Genomic DNA, 19,747 nt, shown 5'->3' with positions numbered 1-19,747 from the left:
CATTCCTTGGTGACGGATGTTGATGCTTGTGAATTCTTGCGAACTTTGTAAGATATGAATGATGTTTTCTAGAAAGCTTCAAGTATATCTAAGTGTAAAATCAAACATGTAATTGAATAATACACTTAGTTTACTATGAAATGGAATTCATGGAGTTGAAACAGAGGTCGTAGTTAACGATGGTTAAGTTGTTAAGGAAGGTGTACATCATAGCATATTAGTAATATGAATTTACCCGAGTAGTATCTACCCTTATTTAATTCATACATAATAGCTTAGTAAGGAAAGATATATTTTGATATCGAAATTCATATATATATAAAATATACATATAATTTCTTTAGGGGGAATGAGTTAATACTTCATAACTCGTTGATACAATATACGAGTTTTTGATTTGTGATGATGTTGATGATTATGGAATTCGCGGAGCTCGTAGTGCTACAGGTTTTGCCGGTGTTGGTGATACTGATGGTGATGCTGGTGGTACTACCGGTGGTGCTTGTATAACAAGTCTAGCTTGTAAACCACGCACCATTCTTGTCGGGGTTTCTACTCTTTCTTCTATCATTTCGGTCCACTCATCTGATTTATGGTTAAGGTTGGAATAGATAATCTCTAAGACTTTAGAGATTACATAATCGCCGCAGAATTTTTCTCCAATGAAGTTATGAATCAATACTTCATCGTTGATTTTTATTAGTACTCCTTGGTATCTATGGTGCGTATGACATTGATGCTCGAGGTACAGATTATGATGTTGAGGTGTGGGATGCGGATGTTGTTGTTGATGGTGGTAATGGTACTGTTAATGTTGCTGATGGTGGTACTGTTGATGCTGGTGATGCTGCTGATGCTTGTAACCTTTGCACCATATTCTCCAAAGCCACTACCCGAGTGCGAAGCTCGTTGACTTCTTCTATTACACCGGGATGATTGTCGGTTCGGACGAGTGGATAAATAAGATCTAGAATGTGAGATAGTATATAATCGTGACGAGATACTCTGGAAATGAGAGAGAAAATGGTGTTTCGGATAGGTTCGCCGGTAAGTGCTTCAGGTTCTTCGCCAAGAGGGAAATGTGGTGGATGGAAGGGATCACCTTCTTCTTGTCTCCAATGATTAAGTAGACTGCGAACCCATCCCCAATTCATCTAGAATAGATGATGTCTAATTGGTTGATCCATTCCAATCACACTGGTTTCGGAGCTCGAGTGAAACTCTATATCGGAATCTGAGGGACTTGAACTAGTGGCGAGTTCCATTTCGTACGATTGAATAAAGGATTTTTCGATATGAAATGATTTCCGGCTATCGGATGGTATTCTAATTACATAGAATATATATATATATATATATATATATATATATATATATATATATATATATATATATATATATATATATATATATATATATATATATATATATATATATATATATATATATATATATATATATAGAACAAAAGATTTCGTAGATTACGGAGGAATTTACGGAATATGTCAGGCAAAGTTTACAGTAACAGATACGCTAAGATATGATTTAGCAGATATACTAAGATATGAATTTTATCTATACACTATCTATGCAATAATTGCAGTAAGACACGTCAAGATTTAAGATGATAAACAGGTAATTTCCGACAAGAAATGATAAGCAAAACTTTTGACATGTAGACATGGCCGAAGTCCAGACTCACTAATGCATCCTAACAACTATCAGTTAGACACACTAATGCAAGACCTGGTTCACTAAGACCATTACTCTGATACCCACTGAAACGACCCATCCATATTACTATAAACGCAGTACGTTATTCATTGGTCCTATAGCGAGGTATTTGACCTCTATATGATACGTTTTAGAAAAATATTGCATTCGCTTCATAAAAAGCACACCATTATTATACATAATGCATGTTTTAAACAAGTGGGCGATTATTTAAGAAATAATCCCCATGATACATCAGTTACTAAATACTACACACATGACATAAATGTCGAATATAATACATGACAAAGGTTTTATTGAATGCAACACTTTATTTAAACAAAAGCATGAGACTCCATGCACTGCTTACTCAGATAATGCAACAGCGGAAGACTTTCTTAAGGACCTGAGAATAAACATGCTTAAACAGTCAACACAAAGATTGGTGAGATATATAGGTTTAGCATCGATATAAATTTAGACCACAAGATTTCATAGTTATAAATATATGTACACTCACAAGTGTATAAAAGTATTCTATAAGTTGTTGAGCGCTTCGGTAACCATACTTAACCATAAATGTAGCATATTCCCTTTATTATGAAATCTCCCTACACTGTACCATGTGTAGTAAAAACGAAGTACTATGCAACCGTTTACGATACTAGAGCGACTAGCCCGGTTGGGGTTGTCAAACCCGATAGATCTATCAATAGGATTCGCGCTTACATGTTCTTACAACATGTAAATATTAGTTACCAAGCTATTAGGGAAGATATGCAAGGTGGTACAACTCAACGTGGAATATATTTTAAGTACTTATGTCCATGGCGTAAGACATAAAATGCATGTATTCTCATCCCAAAATATTTTTAGAGTTTAAAAATGGGACTATATACTCACTGTCGTAAAAGTATAGTTTTAACAAGTTTTCAACTTATTAAAATATAGCCGATGTCCTTGGATTCACGAACTTATAACAATAATAACGATTCAGATAATAATACATGTGAATAAAATAAAACAAGTTCATAGAATACTTATATATTAATTTTTAACATTTTTATGTTAGTAGTCCTTTGTTAGTAGTCCAAAATAGTCCGAAATGTCCAACAATCCAATAATCGGTATATATATAATCTTAGAATTATCCCACGACATATTGTATACGTATTCTCTTTGTATCAACCCAGATACGTATTGTATACGTATTGTCTTAGAATTTATCAAAACGTATTGTATACTTATTGTCTTAGGATTTATCAAAACGTATTGTATACTTATTGTCATGGAATGTACCAAGATTATTATATATATATATATATATATATATATATATATATATATATATATATATATATACAATCTCGAAATTAACTAAGATTATAATATTTTGTTATACTAATGATAACATGTCCAAATATATATATATAGGATATAGGAAAAGTTAGCAAGGATATGGGTAATATAGTTTTTACAATATAAATTTCGTGCATACAACGTTAATTTTAGCAGATTTTGTTTTGCTCGTCAAATATTCATTACAACTCCGTTTAAAGTGAATCAAATTGCTATGGATTCCTTAAGAAGTTAATTTCTAAAAAACAATTCAAAAATTTCATCCCATGTATTAATATTTAGAGTTTTACCCTCTTTTTGTGCCGGTGGACAGATTTGGAAGAATCCCGGCACCCACCCAATATATAATTTTTGATAAAATACTTCCACTTTGTCTAAAATCATGAAAAAAATTCTGGAAGTCTTATTTACATATATTAACATATTTCCAAAGTATTAGCCTCGAACTCAAAGTCTAAGATATGTTTTTAATTCTCAACCCAAAACAGCCCGCTTTTTACCGAATGGAGATTAAACGATATATGTTAAGTTTCAAGGTGTTCTTCATATGTACAAGTTATAAGTTCTTATATTAACTTAATATAATATCATAATACATATAAATAAGTATTATTAGAGTTAAGTTAGAAAGATTAGATTAGTTCTTCAAACAAGTTTAGAATCAACTAAACTATGTTCTAGTTTCTAAACTCTTATATAGATAGCTATAAGCATATGAATTGAACAAGAATTGAATTAGAGTTTTTACCTCAAGTTTAGAATGTAAAGTTGCTGGAAAGAAGTAGTAGAACAAAACTTGAGAGAGTTCTTGCAAGTGTGTGTGAAAATTGGAAGTAAAATTTAGAAAATGAATGTGTAAAAATGAGTTAGAAATGGTGCTTATTTATAGGCTTAAAAATTTGGTTTTTAGTGAAAATATCTAAGATAAGTTAAAATGTATTAGGTCATGGATGACATATTAAATTGATTAGGTCATGGATGACATATTATACAAATAATTGCAGATTTCTATTGGTATATACCAATAGTAAATACTTCTAGAAGCTGTGTATAATACCGGTAAAAATACCGTATGAATGCGAGTAGAATTCTTGAGGAAATTGAACGAAAATATGAGTATAGCTATCCTTTATATGTATTGGTATATTATAAAGTGTATTTAATACTTTTAAGGATGTATTTACACTCGTAATACTTTATATGTAAATACATTTTAACATAAGTTAATTACGTCGTTTAAATAGTAACATATATATTGTTCAAAAACTCTTTAAATTAGTAGTATGAAAATATATATATATATATATATATATATATATATATATATATATATATATATATATATATATATATATATAAAATACTTTGTTAATATACTTAATGAGATATTACTTATCATATTTTCAAGTTAAATTTATACATATATATATATATAATTAATACAAGTTATGACGTTCGTGAATCGTAAGAATAAAAGGGTGGTCAAACGTTTACATAAAGTCCGTTTTAATTAATCAGGTCTTAACAAGTTTGATTGCTTAACATGTTGGAAACATTTAATTGTGTAAATATTAATCTCATATATATTAACGGAAAAATCCGGGTCGTTTTACACATAATTGTTCGTGAATCGTCAAGAGCAGTCGATGGGTAAATCAATATATGAACACAGTTCAAAGTTTTTGAGATTTTAACATTACAGACTTTGCTTATCGTGTCGGAAACATATAAAGATCAAGTTTAAATTTGGTCGGAAATTTTCGGGTTGTCACATAGTTCATAACAAGGGTCACAGAACAGATTTGTGTATGTAATTTGGACTTCGTTAGTGTCGTTTAATGACATACGAAGGATATCATAAAATTGATAAATGCGAGTGTGTTGTGAGGTATGGGAATTAATTCCAATTTTATGACTAAGAGCTGCATGTTGCCTCATTTCTCTCCATTTCTCTAGAATACTTCGTACCTTCACTTTCACCAACATCAAACCTTAGATTTCTAATGCTTGTTCTTGAGCTCGAATCGTTTACATCATCTTGTTCCTTGTTATTTACTGAATCTTTTGAGGTAGGAATCATAACATTTCATGCTTTAATCTTTAGAAAAAATATGATTTTTTGTTGGTTTTACAAAAAGTGTAATTTGGGTCAAAATGGTTTGATTTGGTGTTGTTTGTGTCAAAATTTTGTGGGTTTATGTTTCTATATGTTTAGTGTACTTGATTTGGTCAGTTTTGATGTCAGAATCAAGCTCTAGAGCGGGAATTGGTGGATTTTGGGTGAAATCCGTAGCTGAGTTCATCTTCATCTGAAGATGAACACGGTCAACCGAGTGTCTCTTGACAATCGACCGACAGTCTTGACCATCGACCGAGTGTGTAGACCATCGACTGAGGGGTGTTTGCAAGTGACCATCGACTGAGTGACTCGACACTCGGTCGAGTGTGTGATTGACAGTCGGCCGACTGTCTCTGACAGTCGTCCGACTGTCTCTGACAGTCGTCCGAGGGTCTTTGACATTTGAAATTTTACTAAGTGTTATGCCTAGTCGTTATGCTATCCGTGTGTTGAATTTTAATTGTGAATGCCTTAACTGTTATGATTGTGCTTTTAATATAAAAGTTTTATGTATACCATACATGGGGACATGTAAAACCCTGCAATTGAAGAAGTATGTGGCTTTGTTAGGGGTCATTAGACCTAGACTGTGTCGTTAACATTTCAATAGTATTAGGACTAATATTGGAATGAAGTGACTCGCTTGTGTTTTCTTGTTCAGGTGATAAAGACATAGAGAAGGCTCAGAAAGATTAGACCTCTGAGATCCTTCTGTGGCTAATAATTGGTGAGTGGGACTATCTGGAGACCAGTAGTACTGATAAGCATGTTATTCTACGATTGCCTTTATTGTTATGTTTAACATGCTACTTATTGTTAAGTTGATATTGGCTATGATGCTTTTAGGAGAAGACAGGCGTGATGATGTTATGTTTGACAGGACTTAACTATAATATTTTCATACTTCATTTTAAAACTGGCTGTGACCAGAGTTAGCTATGATAATATTTACTTTTGAACTGTGTCCTTCTGTAAATGTTAAGTTAGATACTTCTTTTTCTCATCAAGTCCTTACTTTAATGTATTGTTAAGTGGCACCGGTGATAATAATTTAACAACTAGTTGCAAGTTACATTGGGCACGTAAATATTTAGTTTGTTTTAATAAAACTATTTATTTAATTGTAATGCTTCCACAATGTAAAAAATGGCGGTGTCACAAGTTAGTATCAAAGCATAGGTTTGGCGATATGTACATTGTGATTAAATGTCATGTTCCCAAACTCTGTGAAAAGTATGTCAAACATAACATGAAAGGGGATGGGTTGAGTGCGTGTTAGAATAGGTTTTGTGTTAATCAGTGTGTACTAGCCAGTGTTGCAAAACTCGGTAAAACTCGGCGCGAACTCGTCGAGTTCTCGGTTTCACCTGCTAGCCGAGTTCTCGAGCTCTAACTCGGCTAAAAACTCGGTCAACGGTGGTCAGCGGCGGTCAATGGCCGGTCAATGGCATTCAGTGATGAAATAAAAATAAAAAATGAACTTAGCTTTTAAGAGACGAGGATTTCAAGATGTTCTTGCTGTTGAAATTGAAAGATGACAAATTGATGAAATAAAAATAAAAGATGAACTTAGCTTTTAAGAGGAAGATTTCAAGATGTTTAAGATTGAAATTGAAAGATGAAGATGTACTGTACTTTACTACAGAGTACTTTAGAAAGAATGCAGCCTGTATTAAATCTTGTAAGTCGATATATATTTAGTTCTAGTCAATACAAAATCTTGAAATCTCCCTAAAAGATAGAAAATGCAGAAAGAGGAGGCTAGTTGTAGGCGTAGGCTTTTTTAATTAATAAATGGGCTTTATTAAACTATGGACTCTATTTTCTTGATAAATAACTAAATGAGCTGGTAATGTACTATATTATATTAATAATGGGCTCTATTAAACTATATTTATTGAAATATAATTTATAAATTAATTATTATACATTAAAATATATATTATATCTAATATATTTATACATATAAACATATTATAACATATATATTTTAAAAATATATTAAAAAGCCAACAATAATCAACATCCGAGTTCTCCCCCGAGTTCTCCCCGAGTCGCCGAGAACTCCTTAAAAACCTCTGGTCGAGTTCTCCCCGAGTCGCGAGTTTAATAACCTTGGTACTAGCTGATATATACTGAGCTTTGCTTTGAGATGTTGTGGTAGTGCATAAATGGCAGATAATTAGAATCATGCCACTAACCCTAGAGCCCCAGAACATTCAGAGCCTCAGACGAGGATGGGCATGTGTCGTCAGAAGAAGAGACTCCTCAAGAAGTCCTTGATTTGCAAAGTCAATTGCTCGAAGCTCAACAACCGATAAAAGAGCTTGAACAAAAACAAGTGCAACCAAACACTAATACGACAACAATAAATCCAGTAGTACCTCCACCTCTGTACCCACAATGTGGAAGCTCTTCGCAACAACAATATCCACAAACACATTATCATTATCCGCTACCAAATCAGATACCACCACAGTTCAACCAACCATTTCCATACCAAATGATATACCCTTTTCAAATGCCAATGTTTCAGTCTCCGAAGAAGTGTTCATACAAGCAGTTTCTTGATTGTAAACCTTCTGAGTTCAGTGATCACAAAAACCCTACAGTGACCTATCAATGGTTGAGAGAAACTGAATGTGCTTTGGAGGCTTATCAGTGTGAGCCTGAGTTAAGGGTGTTGTATGCTAGTAGAATGTTAAAGGATCAAACAATGGAGTGGTGGGATTCAATCACCGCTTATTTTACCAATGAAAAATTAAACCAACTAACTTGGGAGCAATTCCATGCCAAGGTCTGCGAACAATACTGTTCAGAGTATGAAATGGAGAGATTGAAGACTGAGTTTTTGAGCATGAGAATGACAGATGATATGTTAATTGATGATGTTTTTCGTGATTTTACTTCCAAGATAAGGTTCGTTCAACAGTGGGTACCGAATGAGAAAGATATGGTGCAACATTTAGTGAGGGTGATTAAGCCAGAATACAGAACAGTTGTTAAATTTGCTCAAACGCTATTGCAAGCTCATGGGATGGCTAAGGCTACTGAAGGAGATGTGAAGGTGGCAAGAAGTGCAAGTGCCGAAAGTGGGTCCTTTGGGGGAAGGTCAGATAATGTGTCATATAGTCAATCAAGTAAGCAATCAGGTAGACAGTCTGGTGATCACGGTAAGAAGTTAGGCGGTTATAAACAACAAGGTAAATTGAGTATGAGTGGGTCGAGCTCGAGTTCGAGAAATTGGTGTGCTGTTTGTAAATCTACTCATGTAAGGTCGTGTTCTCCAACGACAAGGAGATGTTTAAAATGTGGAGTTTTGGCTCATGATACCTTTAACTATTCATTTAAAGAGCATGTTTTCTTGAACTGCCACAAGGAAGGTCATCGATCTTGCTAGTTACCCATCAACATTAAGAAGTGGTTTTGGACGGGGTCAGGGTGAGGTCGACGTTCACAGGGGGATCATCTGCCTCTACTGTTGGGCAAAAAAGAAAGAACCCTCTGGCGGCTGAGGCTATAACAATCCACATGATGGTAGACACTGCAACCACTACCGATGATGCCATAACCGGTATGTTCTTAGTTAGTTCTTTGCCAGCTAGTGTGTTGTTTGATTCAGGAGTGAATCGTTCCTTTATGTCCTTAGGCTCCTGTGATAAGTTGAAGTTGCCTGTTAGGATATTAGACGAGCCTTTGAGAATAGAAGTAGCTGATGGTAAATCAGTTCTATGCACATCATCTGTGTCTGGAATTACCATCGAGATTGAAGGCCATCCTTTTCCAATAACATGTTTGCTGATGCCTATATCTAGTTTCGATGTAGTGGTAGGCATGAAATGGTTAAGTTTGAATAGGGTTAGTATCAAGTGCCATAAGAAGATGATCTCTTTCCTTTTGGCCGATGGGTCTCGGGTGGTAGCTAGAGGGGAGTGCGGCGAATTTAACTTTTCTATGGTTTCCCTAACGAAAGATCGGAAGGCAATATTGAACGGTTGTGATTCGTTCTTAGCTTATGTGATTGATGTTAAGAAAGAGAAGAAATAGGTAACTGATATCCCAGTTGTGTCAGAGTTTCCTGAAGTGTTTCCAGATGATTTACCAGGGTTACCCCTGTACGTGAAGTAGCGTATAAAATTGACTTGGTCTCAGATGCTACGCCAGTAGCAAAAGTTCCGTACAGATTAGCTCCTTCAAAAATCCAAGAAATGATGTATCAGATTCAAGAATGGTTAGATAAGGGATTCATTCGACCAAGTTCTTCTCCTTGGGGTGCTCCTGTGTTGTTTATGAAAAAGAAAGATGGGTCACTTCGTATGTGTATAGACTATCGAGATTTGAATAAGAAAACGATAAAGAATAAGTATCATTTACCGAGAATAGATGATCTATTCGATCAATTACATGGTGCTTCTTACTTTTCATAGATCGATTTACGTTCCGGGTATCATCAGTTTCGTGTTGTAGAGACTGATATATTGAAACAACATTTAGAACTAGGTATGGTCATTATGAATTTCTGGTTATGTCATTCGGATTAACAAACATGCCATCAATATTTATGGATTTGATGAGTAGAGTGTGTCGCCAGTATCTTGATAAGTTCGTGATTGTTTTCGTATACGATATTTTTATTTATTCAAAAACAGAGAGTGATCATGCAACACATTTTAGGTTAGTGTTAGAACTTTTGAGACAAGAACAGTTGTATGCAAAGTTCTCCAAATGTGAATTTTGGTTGCGGGAAGTGTAGTTTTTGGGTGATGTGGTTTGTGAACAGTGTATAAAAGTGGATCAGTCAAAGATAGAGGCATTATTGAATTTTAACTCACCGAAAACCCCGAAAGAAATCAAAAGTTTTCTGGGTTTAGCAGGTTATTACCGCCGGTTTATCAAAGACTTTTCAAAAATAGCGGGTCATTTGAATAAGTTAACCAGAAAAGATGTAGCCTTTCAATGGACTGATGATTAAGAAAAGGCTTTCCAGACTCTTAAACAGTTTTTATATCAAGCGCCGGTTTTAGCCTTGCCATAAGGGTCAGAAGACTTTGTGGTATATTGTGATGCGTCACACACATGATTGGGTTATGTTTTAATGCATAGAAACAGGGTTATAGCTTATGCTTCACCATAGTTGAAGGATCATGAATGATACTACCCTACTCACGACTTAGAGTTAGCTGCAGTTGTTATTTCCTTGAAGCTTTGGAGACATTATTTATATGGTACGCATTGTGAAATTTATACTGACCATAAGAGTCTTCAGTATATTTTTTCATAGGGAGAGTTGAACATATGTCAGCGTCGATGGCAAGAAATGATAAAAGACTATGATTGTGAGATCAAATACCATTGGGGTAAAGCAAATGTCGTCGCCGATGCCTTGAGTCGCAAGAAAACAGTTGAAAATGTCCGATTTATGAGAATTGAAATTTTTTCAAACTTGATTGACCGATTGAAAACCGTTCAGTTAGTAGCCTTGAATGACGAAAATCTAAAGACTGAGCAAATGACCAAACTAAAATTTTACTTATACAATGACTCTATAGGATTAAAGACCTATAATAACCGAATTTGGGTGCCTATGCTTGGAGATTTGAGGGATTTAATCCTTACAGAAGTGCACAAATCTAGATTGACAGTGTATCCGGGTAGTACCAAGATGTATAGAGATTTGAAAACATTCCATTGGTGGCCGACAATGAATACAGATGTTGCAAATTTCGTCAAAAAGTGTCATATTTGTGCACAACTCAAAGCGGAACATCAAAAACCGTACGGATCCCTACGACAGTTGGAAATTCCTCAGTGGAAATGGGATCATTTTACGATGGATTTTGTAACCAAGTTACCCCGAACCCAGAAAGGTCAAGACATGATCTGGGTGATAGTGGATCGTCTGACAAAGAGTGCTAACTTCTTAGCTACACGTGAAACCGCTTCATTGAGTGATTTAGCAGATCTCTACTTGAAGGAGATAGTTAGCCGACATGGTGTGGCATTATTGATAGTTTTCGACAGAGATACTAGATTCTTATCGAATTTCTGGAACAACTTACAACAAAATATGGGTACTGATATGACCAAAACGGACAGTTTTATATATGCGGTGTCGTTAAGTCGCAAGATGTTAGAATCGGCTATCAGGAGAGGGGCAATGGTTTTATTATTTATATTTAGCTAGGTTTTCCTAGCTATATTTCACCTACTTGTCTTCCTATAAACGAGTAAGTAGTAAGTATAACTTAGTTTCGTATTTTTGTATGTTTGCTCAGTAATGTGGGATAAAAGTACTTATAAAGTCAACCCTGATGACAAGTGGTGATAGAATAGATTTAACTAAGATAGTATGAATTATAAAGATAAAAAGGGATAGGTATGGAGGATATGATACCGATGGAGAGCCATTAAAAGAGTTTAACTTCCTAGAATGAACACTAAACCTTAATTAATCTGGTTAAGAACCTAATCAATTTTTCACTAAATGTTTAGGCTTTGAATATTCTGGCTAAGACGGATATCCCTACTCCCAATTTTAAACTTAAAGGGTTTAAACGACCTTGAGGATGGAATCCTAGGTACATGAATAAAGTGGTATATCCTTAAAGGAAAGTCTCAGCTTTTCTTGATCCTAGTTGGTTAAACTACAGTAACATTTCTCCACTTAATACTAAGCTATGTCTTAACATTAACAGATGTGCAATCTTAGATATCCTAAGGTACTGTTAGTTGGGTTAAAGGTCTCTCCTTTACGATCACTTACTTGACTCCGGATCATCTTACAATATCTCTAGAACATTGCTTCTAACGCGAATCATGCTTTTGAGTAAGCTAGTGTTCACTGAACTCTCTATTGCCTACTCTAATCACAACCTAAATGGACATGTCTTCTTTGACATAACTATTTACCTTATATCCTAGGATTGATCAGGTCCTAACACTTGGTTATAGCCACGTGAATAAATGGAAATGGGAGTCCATGAATTAGACTTTTAAACCCTACAAGGTTTCAGCATAACAATAATATAAGTTTCAGATAAGATATTCAACATATAATAAATATTTGTAACAGATAGTCAAGCATGCAAGATGAAATCAAAGTAACAAAGTAACTTTATTAAATTAAGGAAGGCGTTAACCGTTTACAGACGAGATCTGGACCATTACAAGTGTTGACATCCTCTAGACTGCTCCTAGTACAATCTTCAGTGTTCGCCTCCGGGTACTTAATTTCCCGCTCGGAGGTGAGAATGCCTTGAAAGCTTCTAGTGAGAGAAAGTGTATTGTAGTGAGAGAGTGTGAAGAGGTGTGTGAAAATGGAATGCAAAATGGTGTTCAAATAGTGAGAATTTGCTGGGAAACAGCTGGCAGGCCAGCCTGGCAAGCCGGCACCACAGGCCAGCGTGGGTGGCCAGTGACAGGCAAGCCGTTTTCCTTAGTCGTTTTCATTGCCCGGTGTCCAAATCATGCGGCAAACTAACGCCCATGTGGCAGGCCGGAGTGGAAAGCCGGATCAGGAGGCCGGTGTGGGCTGCTGGTTTGCTGTTTTCTTGGATCGTATTGCTCATTTCCGGGATCGTAACTTGGTTTTCGGGGTCGTAACTTGTCTTTCACCGTTTTTGCTCTAGAATCTTCGTTTTAGCTCCTTTTTACTTGATTCTTTTTGCATCGCCTTTGTAATTACTAAATCTAGAAAATTGACAGACAAAGTGATTATTTTGGCCATAAAGCTTGGAACTTTATTATTTTTGGGCCTTAATATCGAGGTAAAAATGTGACTTTTTAGCCGATATCAGGTACACTTGTGAATCTAAGACAGACGATCAGAGTGAACGAACGATTCATACTTTAGAAGATATGTTAAGAGTGTGTGTTTTAGAATATGATGGTTCGTGGGATTTACATCTTCCATTGATAGAATTTGCCTACAATAATTCATATCATTCGAGTATGGGATGCCGCCGTATGAAATGTTGTATGGTCGCAAATGCAGAACACCTACGTGTTGGTTAGAAGTGGGTGAGAAGAAATTTGCAGGTCCCAAAATTGTTCAGATAACAGCGAAAAAGGTAGAGATTGCTCGTGAGAAATTAAAGGCTGCTACAAATTTACAGAATATGTATACTGACCCTCGTAGACGTCCAGTAACCTTTAGTGTAGGTGATCGTGTATACCTGAAAGTTTCACTGTGGAAAGGGGTTATTCGATTCGGTAAAAGTGGTAAATTAGCTCCAAGATTTATTGGGGCATTTCTGATCAGAGAGATTTTGAATGATCAAAATGTAGTTTTAGATCTTCTGTCCGAGTTAACAGGATTTCACAACACATTCAATGTGTGTTACTTGAGAAAGTGTATTTTGGAGAAGAATGTGGGTTAACATGGAATTATGCTTAATGACTATACAATCTTAACCCATAACAATAAGTGTTTTAATGATGACATATGCACATAGCTAAAGATGATGGTAGACATCATGACATAAATATACAAGTTCACTAAGCCACATTTATTCTAGCGAAAGACCAAAAACCAAATAAAGCTTAAAACGTAAAACGTAAACCACACGGTTAGGACCACAGATATGGCCAAAACGGACGGTTTTATTTGTGCGGTGTCATTAGGTCACAACACGTCAGAATCAGCTACCAAAAGAGAGTAAGGGTTTTATCATTTATATTTACCTGAGGTTTCCTAGCTATAACTCACCTACTTGTCTTTCTTTTAACGAGTAAGTGGTAAATATAACTCAGGTTCGTATTTTTGTATATTTGCTCAGTAACGTGGGATAAAAGTGCCTATATAATTAACCCTAGTGACAAGAGGTGATAGAGTTAAGATTAACTAATAAAATGGTAATTCAACTTGTAAATATAATGATAGATAGGTATGGAGAATAGAATTCTGATGGGGAATTATCACAAGAGTTCAACTTCCTAGAATAAACACTAAACGTCAATCAACTGGGCTAGAACCTAACTGATTTGTCACTAAGAGTTTAGGCTTTGAAGATTCTGGCTAAGACGGATATCCCTACTCCCAACGTTAACCTAAAAGGGTTTAAACGACCTTATGGATAGAATCCTAGGTACATGAACAAAGTGGTATACCCATAAAGGAAAGTCTCAGCTTTTCTTAATCCTAGTTGGTCTAACTAAAGCAATATTCCACCGCTTAACACTACGCTATGCCTTAACATTAACAGATGTCCAATCTTAGATATTCTAAGGTACTACCAATTGGATTAGAGGTCTCTCCTTTGCGATCACTTATTCAACCCCGGATCATCTTACAACATCTCAAAAACATTGCTTTTGATGCGAATCATGCTTTTGAGTAAGCCAGTATTCACTGAACTGTATACTGCCTACTCTAATCACAACCTAAATTGGCAGCTCTTCTTTGACGAATAAATGGTTATTCGTACGTAGGTACTATATCCCTATTGTGACGTTAAGCACACATAACTACTTACCATGTATCCTAGGGTTGATCAGGTCCAAATACTAGGTTATAGCCACGTGAATAAGCGGAAAGGGTGATCCATAAATTAAACTTCTAAACCGTCAGGGTTTCAGCATAACAATAGGATAAGTTTCAGATAAAATATTCAACATATAATAAACATTTGTAACAGATAGATAGGCATTTAAGATGAAAGCAACTTAAGATATCAAGATAACTTCATTAAATTAAGAAAAGCGTTCACCGTTTATAGACGAAATCTGGACCATTACAAGTGCTGACATCCTCTAGACCGCTCCTATTACAATCTTTGGCATTCGCCTCTGGGCACTTAATTTCCCGCTCAGAGGTGAGAAGGCCTTGAAAGCTCTAGTGAGAGAAAGTGTATTGTAGTGAGAGTGAGGAGAGGAGCGTTGAAATTGGATGACAAAAAGCCTTTAAATAGACTTAGATTTTGCCTACAAACGGCTGGCAGGCCGTTTGGCCGGCCGTTTGCAGGGGCCGTTTGCCAGATCAGCCCGTTTGCATGGGCCGTTTGGCAGGCCATTTGTGTGACAACCCAGAAATTTTTGACCAAATTTAAACTTTATCTTTATATTATTCTGACACGATAAGCAAAGTTTGTTAAGTTAAATCTCAAAAATTTTAAACCATGTTCATACAATCATTTAACCTCGACCAAACTCCGACGATTCACGAACCATTATATAAATGGATATGATTGTATATATATATATATTATATATATATATATATATATATATATATATATATATATATATATATATATATATATATATATATATATATATATATATATATATATATATATATATATATATGTGTGTGTGTGTGTGTGTGTGTGTGTATATTTTATAACTTGAGAATATTAACAAAGTATTAGATATATAATACTTTACATAAACGTAATTGTTTCAATATATGTTTAATATATTTATCGTCGAGATTAAAAGATAACATCAAATGATTGAGTTGTCTGTTACATTGTGTTATGATTATGGGTCTCTGTTATAAGGTCCACTGTGATTTAAGAGATCATTTCATTTTTAACGGTATTCGAAATAAATGGTAAAGTGGATTACAAGTGAGAACAAAATGCCAATTATCGAGTACTAGATAAATATTAGTGGACATTCCTGTTTGATTTTCAATTCATGCTTTACTATATTTCACTCGTGACTTTTGTTAAGATAACAATTTAGTTTTCATATTATTTAATATAGAAGTGAATTTGGGAATATAGATAACTTAGAAAATAGATATTGATAAGATAAGTAAATTGACATTCTACATTAAAATGATTTTATACGTTTAATTATCCTTTAGACTTAACCCTGCGATTCATGAATAAGTTATAATTTTAAAACCTATTATGAGTATATATAATTTTACTTTTCTAATACGTTTTATGATATAACGATTTACATTATTTAAGCCTTTTAAAACGATTCTTAAATATATTTAGTTTTGAAAAACAAAATTATCATATTTATTTGATATATTTTCAAATGTACAAAACGATTTCAATATTACAAGAACTTGTTATCAAAAATACTTTAAGAGATAACTTGTTTATGAGATTTGAAGAACATAATTAAAGTTTTGCATTATAAATTACAAATATATACATATATATATGGTTTCAAAAACATAAACGTGATATGACATTATATTTTCTATTATTTAAACGATTATAAATAAATATTGAAATATAATTATTTTTGAAAAACTATATATTATGTTATTAAAGAAAATGTACAAATTTATATTTTAAATATATATGTGTGATAAAATAAGATGTTAATTTAGTCATAAAACGTTTGATTTAAAAATAATATACTTTGATAAACAGCGAGGCATTGATTTATAGAAGCAAATAACCACAACACTCAAATGTAAAGGTTATACTTTGTGTAATATAGTCTATCGATGATTAAGTTTAATTATTGATAAAGGTACACGTCGCGCAACGTATAGGACAAGTTTTCTTAGCGTACAAAAGAACGTTCGAATAATCGGAACTAGGACATAAGTCGAGTGGCAACGAACAAGCCATCGGAACAAAAATTACGATTTAACTACACACATAAATATAATATAATATATATAATTATATAAATTAGTTATATTATAAATAAATTATATTAAAAAAAAATGTCGGCAGCCATGAAATTATTGAATGTGGGTAGGTGGAGAAGGCCATGCAATCACATGGCCATATAGACCAAAACCCATGCGATCGCATGGGTATAAAGTTCAGCTCATGTGTTTAAAGTTCGAACGAGTTCGTTTTTCTGTCATTCACAATTCATCCAACTCTCAGTCTCTCTTTTGATATCTCTCTCTATATATTTATATTATTATTATTATTATTATTATTATTATTATTATTATTATTATTATTATTATTATTATTATTATTATTATTATTATTATTAATCATATTATTATTAGAAGTATAAGTATAATTATTAGTATTATACATAAAATACTACGATGAGGGTATGCGCCAGTTATTTCAAAACAAGTTTTTCGAGCAGGATAGAGCTAAGGAAATTATGAGTTATAGCTATGGAGGTTATGAGTATGGTTCGGGAGTGTAGCTCGTGAGGTCAATCTAGTGTTTAAGATCTCCGTCGCGTCTACGTACCTTTCCTGCAATATTGAATCTCAATATTGATACGTGAGCACTCATAACTTAACTTTTATATATTATTAGTGTATCCCTGAATAGTGCTCGAGTATATAGGATTATGCATGCTTGTACATTTGATATTGTCGTTACATAGGTTATGTTGAATCCTGAATTAGATACACATGCTACTGAGATAAGGTATATGATATGCATGTCGTTGGAATGCTGGCGAAAAATTAATAACTTTTCATTTAGAAAGTGTATAATTTCGATGAACGGATTAAAAGATATCGCCAATTGAATTATCTATAATTTTAAAGTATTATTGTTAAAATGATTATTATTATCGTTATCGTTATCGTTATCGTTGTTGTTGTTATTATTATTATTATTATTATTATTATTATTATTATTATTATTATTATTATTATTATTATTATTATTATTATTATTATTATTAAAATAATTAATATTTTTTTCAAAACTATCATTTTATTATTTTTATCATCATTATTATTATTAAAAGTATCATTTATATTAAAACTATCATTTTTATTTAAATTACCATTTTTAATAGAAATATCATTATTATTATCATTTTGGTATTATTAATAAAATTATTATTATTATTATTATTATTATTATTATTATTATTATTATTATTATCGATAATATTAAAAAGTGTTGTTATTATTAAGATTATCATTGTTAGAAATTGTATTCGTCAAAATTATCATTTTATGAATAATATTAGTATTATTAATAGCAACAATATTATTATCACTGTCATTATCATTAATATGCTTATAATAATATTATTTATTATTAAAATTATTATTATCATTAATAAAAATAAATAATTTTATTATTATTACTATCATTATTATTATTAAAATAATTAATATTATTATTACAAAATAATACAACTTTTGTTCATTGTTATTATTATTATCAATATTATTTTATCAAATAATTATGTGATACAAAGATATTTTTACCACACGTAATATAATTACATTAATAATACATACCACTATATTTTTACGATAGCAAGTGAACTTTATAAATTTTTTTACTGGAGATATATAAAAGTATATTTTCATCATATATAAATTTTAATATAAATTTTATTAATAAATGACTAGTATTAGTTACTCTAATAAAAATCTTTTAAATATATTTAAATATATAAAACGACTATATTTAAGTTATATAATAATCATGTATAGGTTTTGAAAGTCATTTTGGGTCAAGTTGACTTTTGTTGACTTTTGCATATCAATCTCGAGCATTAGGATTGTGATACACTATCACCTGACCTAAATTGTTAGACAGATATTGACCAACATATGAATATATATATATATATATATATATATATATATATATATATATATATATATATATATATATATATATATATATATATATATATATATATATATATACACTTAATATAGGTTCGTGAATCTGAGGCCAACCTTGCACTTGTTCAATGACGCCATATGTGTTTTTACTACAAAATACAGTATTGTGAGTTTCATTTGCTCCCTTTTTCGTCTGGTAATCTAAGAATTAGGGAACATATACCCTAATTGATGCGAATCCTAAAGATAGATCTATCGGGCCCAACAAGCCCCATCCATGTCGCGGATGCTTTAGTACTTCGAATTTATCATGTTCGAAGTTGTCCCGGAATGATGGAGATATTCTATATGCATCTTGTTAAGGTCAATTACCAGGTGTTCACCATATGAATGATTTTTATCTCTATGCAGTTTGCGAAATGCCTGATATGAGATGATGTTTATAAGAAATGAAAATATGAAATCTTGTGGTCTATTAAAATAATGGAAATGATTGTTTATGATAAACTAATGAACTCACCAACCTTTTGGTTGACACTTGAAAGCATGTTTATTCTCAGGTTTGAAAGAAATCTTCCAATGTGCATTTACTCATTTTAAAGATATTATTTGGAGTCATTCATGGCATATTTCAAAGAACGTTGCACTCAAGTCGTTGAGTTCAATCAGAATCATTATTAAGTAAATGACAGATTAGGTCATTTATAGTCTGGATATTATGAAATGTATGCATGTTTGTCAATTTTCGATGAAATGAAAGTTTGTCTTTTAAAAACGAATGCAATGTTTGTAAAATGTATCATATAGAGGTCAAATACCTCACGATGTGATCATATGTTATTGTATTCGCTCTTATGGATTAGGACGGGTCGTCTCATGTCGTATCAGAGCGGTGGTCTTAGCGAACCAGGTCTTGCATTAGTGTGTCTAATAGATAGTCGTTAAGATGCATTAGTGAGTCTGGACTTCGACCGTGTCTGCATGTCAAAAGTTTTGCTTATCATTTTTAGTCGAAAATCATATATTTACCATCCTTAGGAAATTACCTGCTTATCATTCTTAGTCTAGAT

Source organism: Rutidosis leptorrhynchoides, chromosome 2 (genome assembly GCF_046630445.1).
Source record: "Rutidosis leptorrhynchoides isolate AG116_Rl617_1_P2 chromosome 2, CSIRO_AGI_Rlap_v1, whole genome shotgun sequence".
In the NCBI taxonomy this organism is placed as follows: Eukaryota; Viridiplantae; Streptophyta; class Magnoliopsida; order Asterales; family Asteraceae; genus Rutidosis; species Rutidosis leptorrhynchoides.
This window is presented reverse-complemented; position numbering follows the sequence as displayed.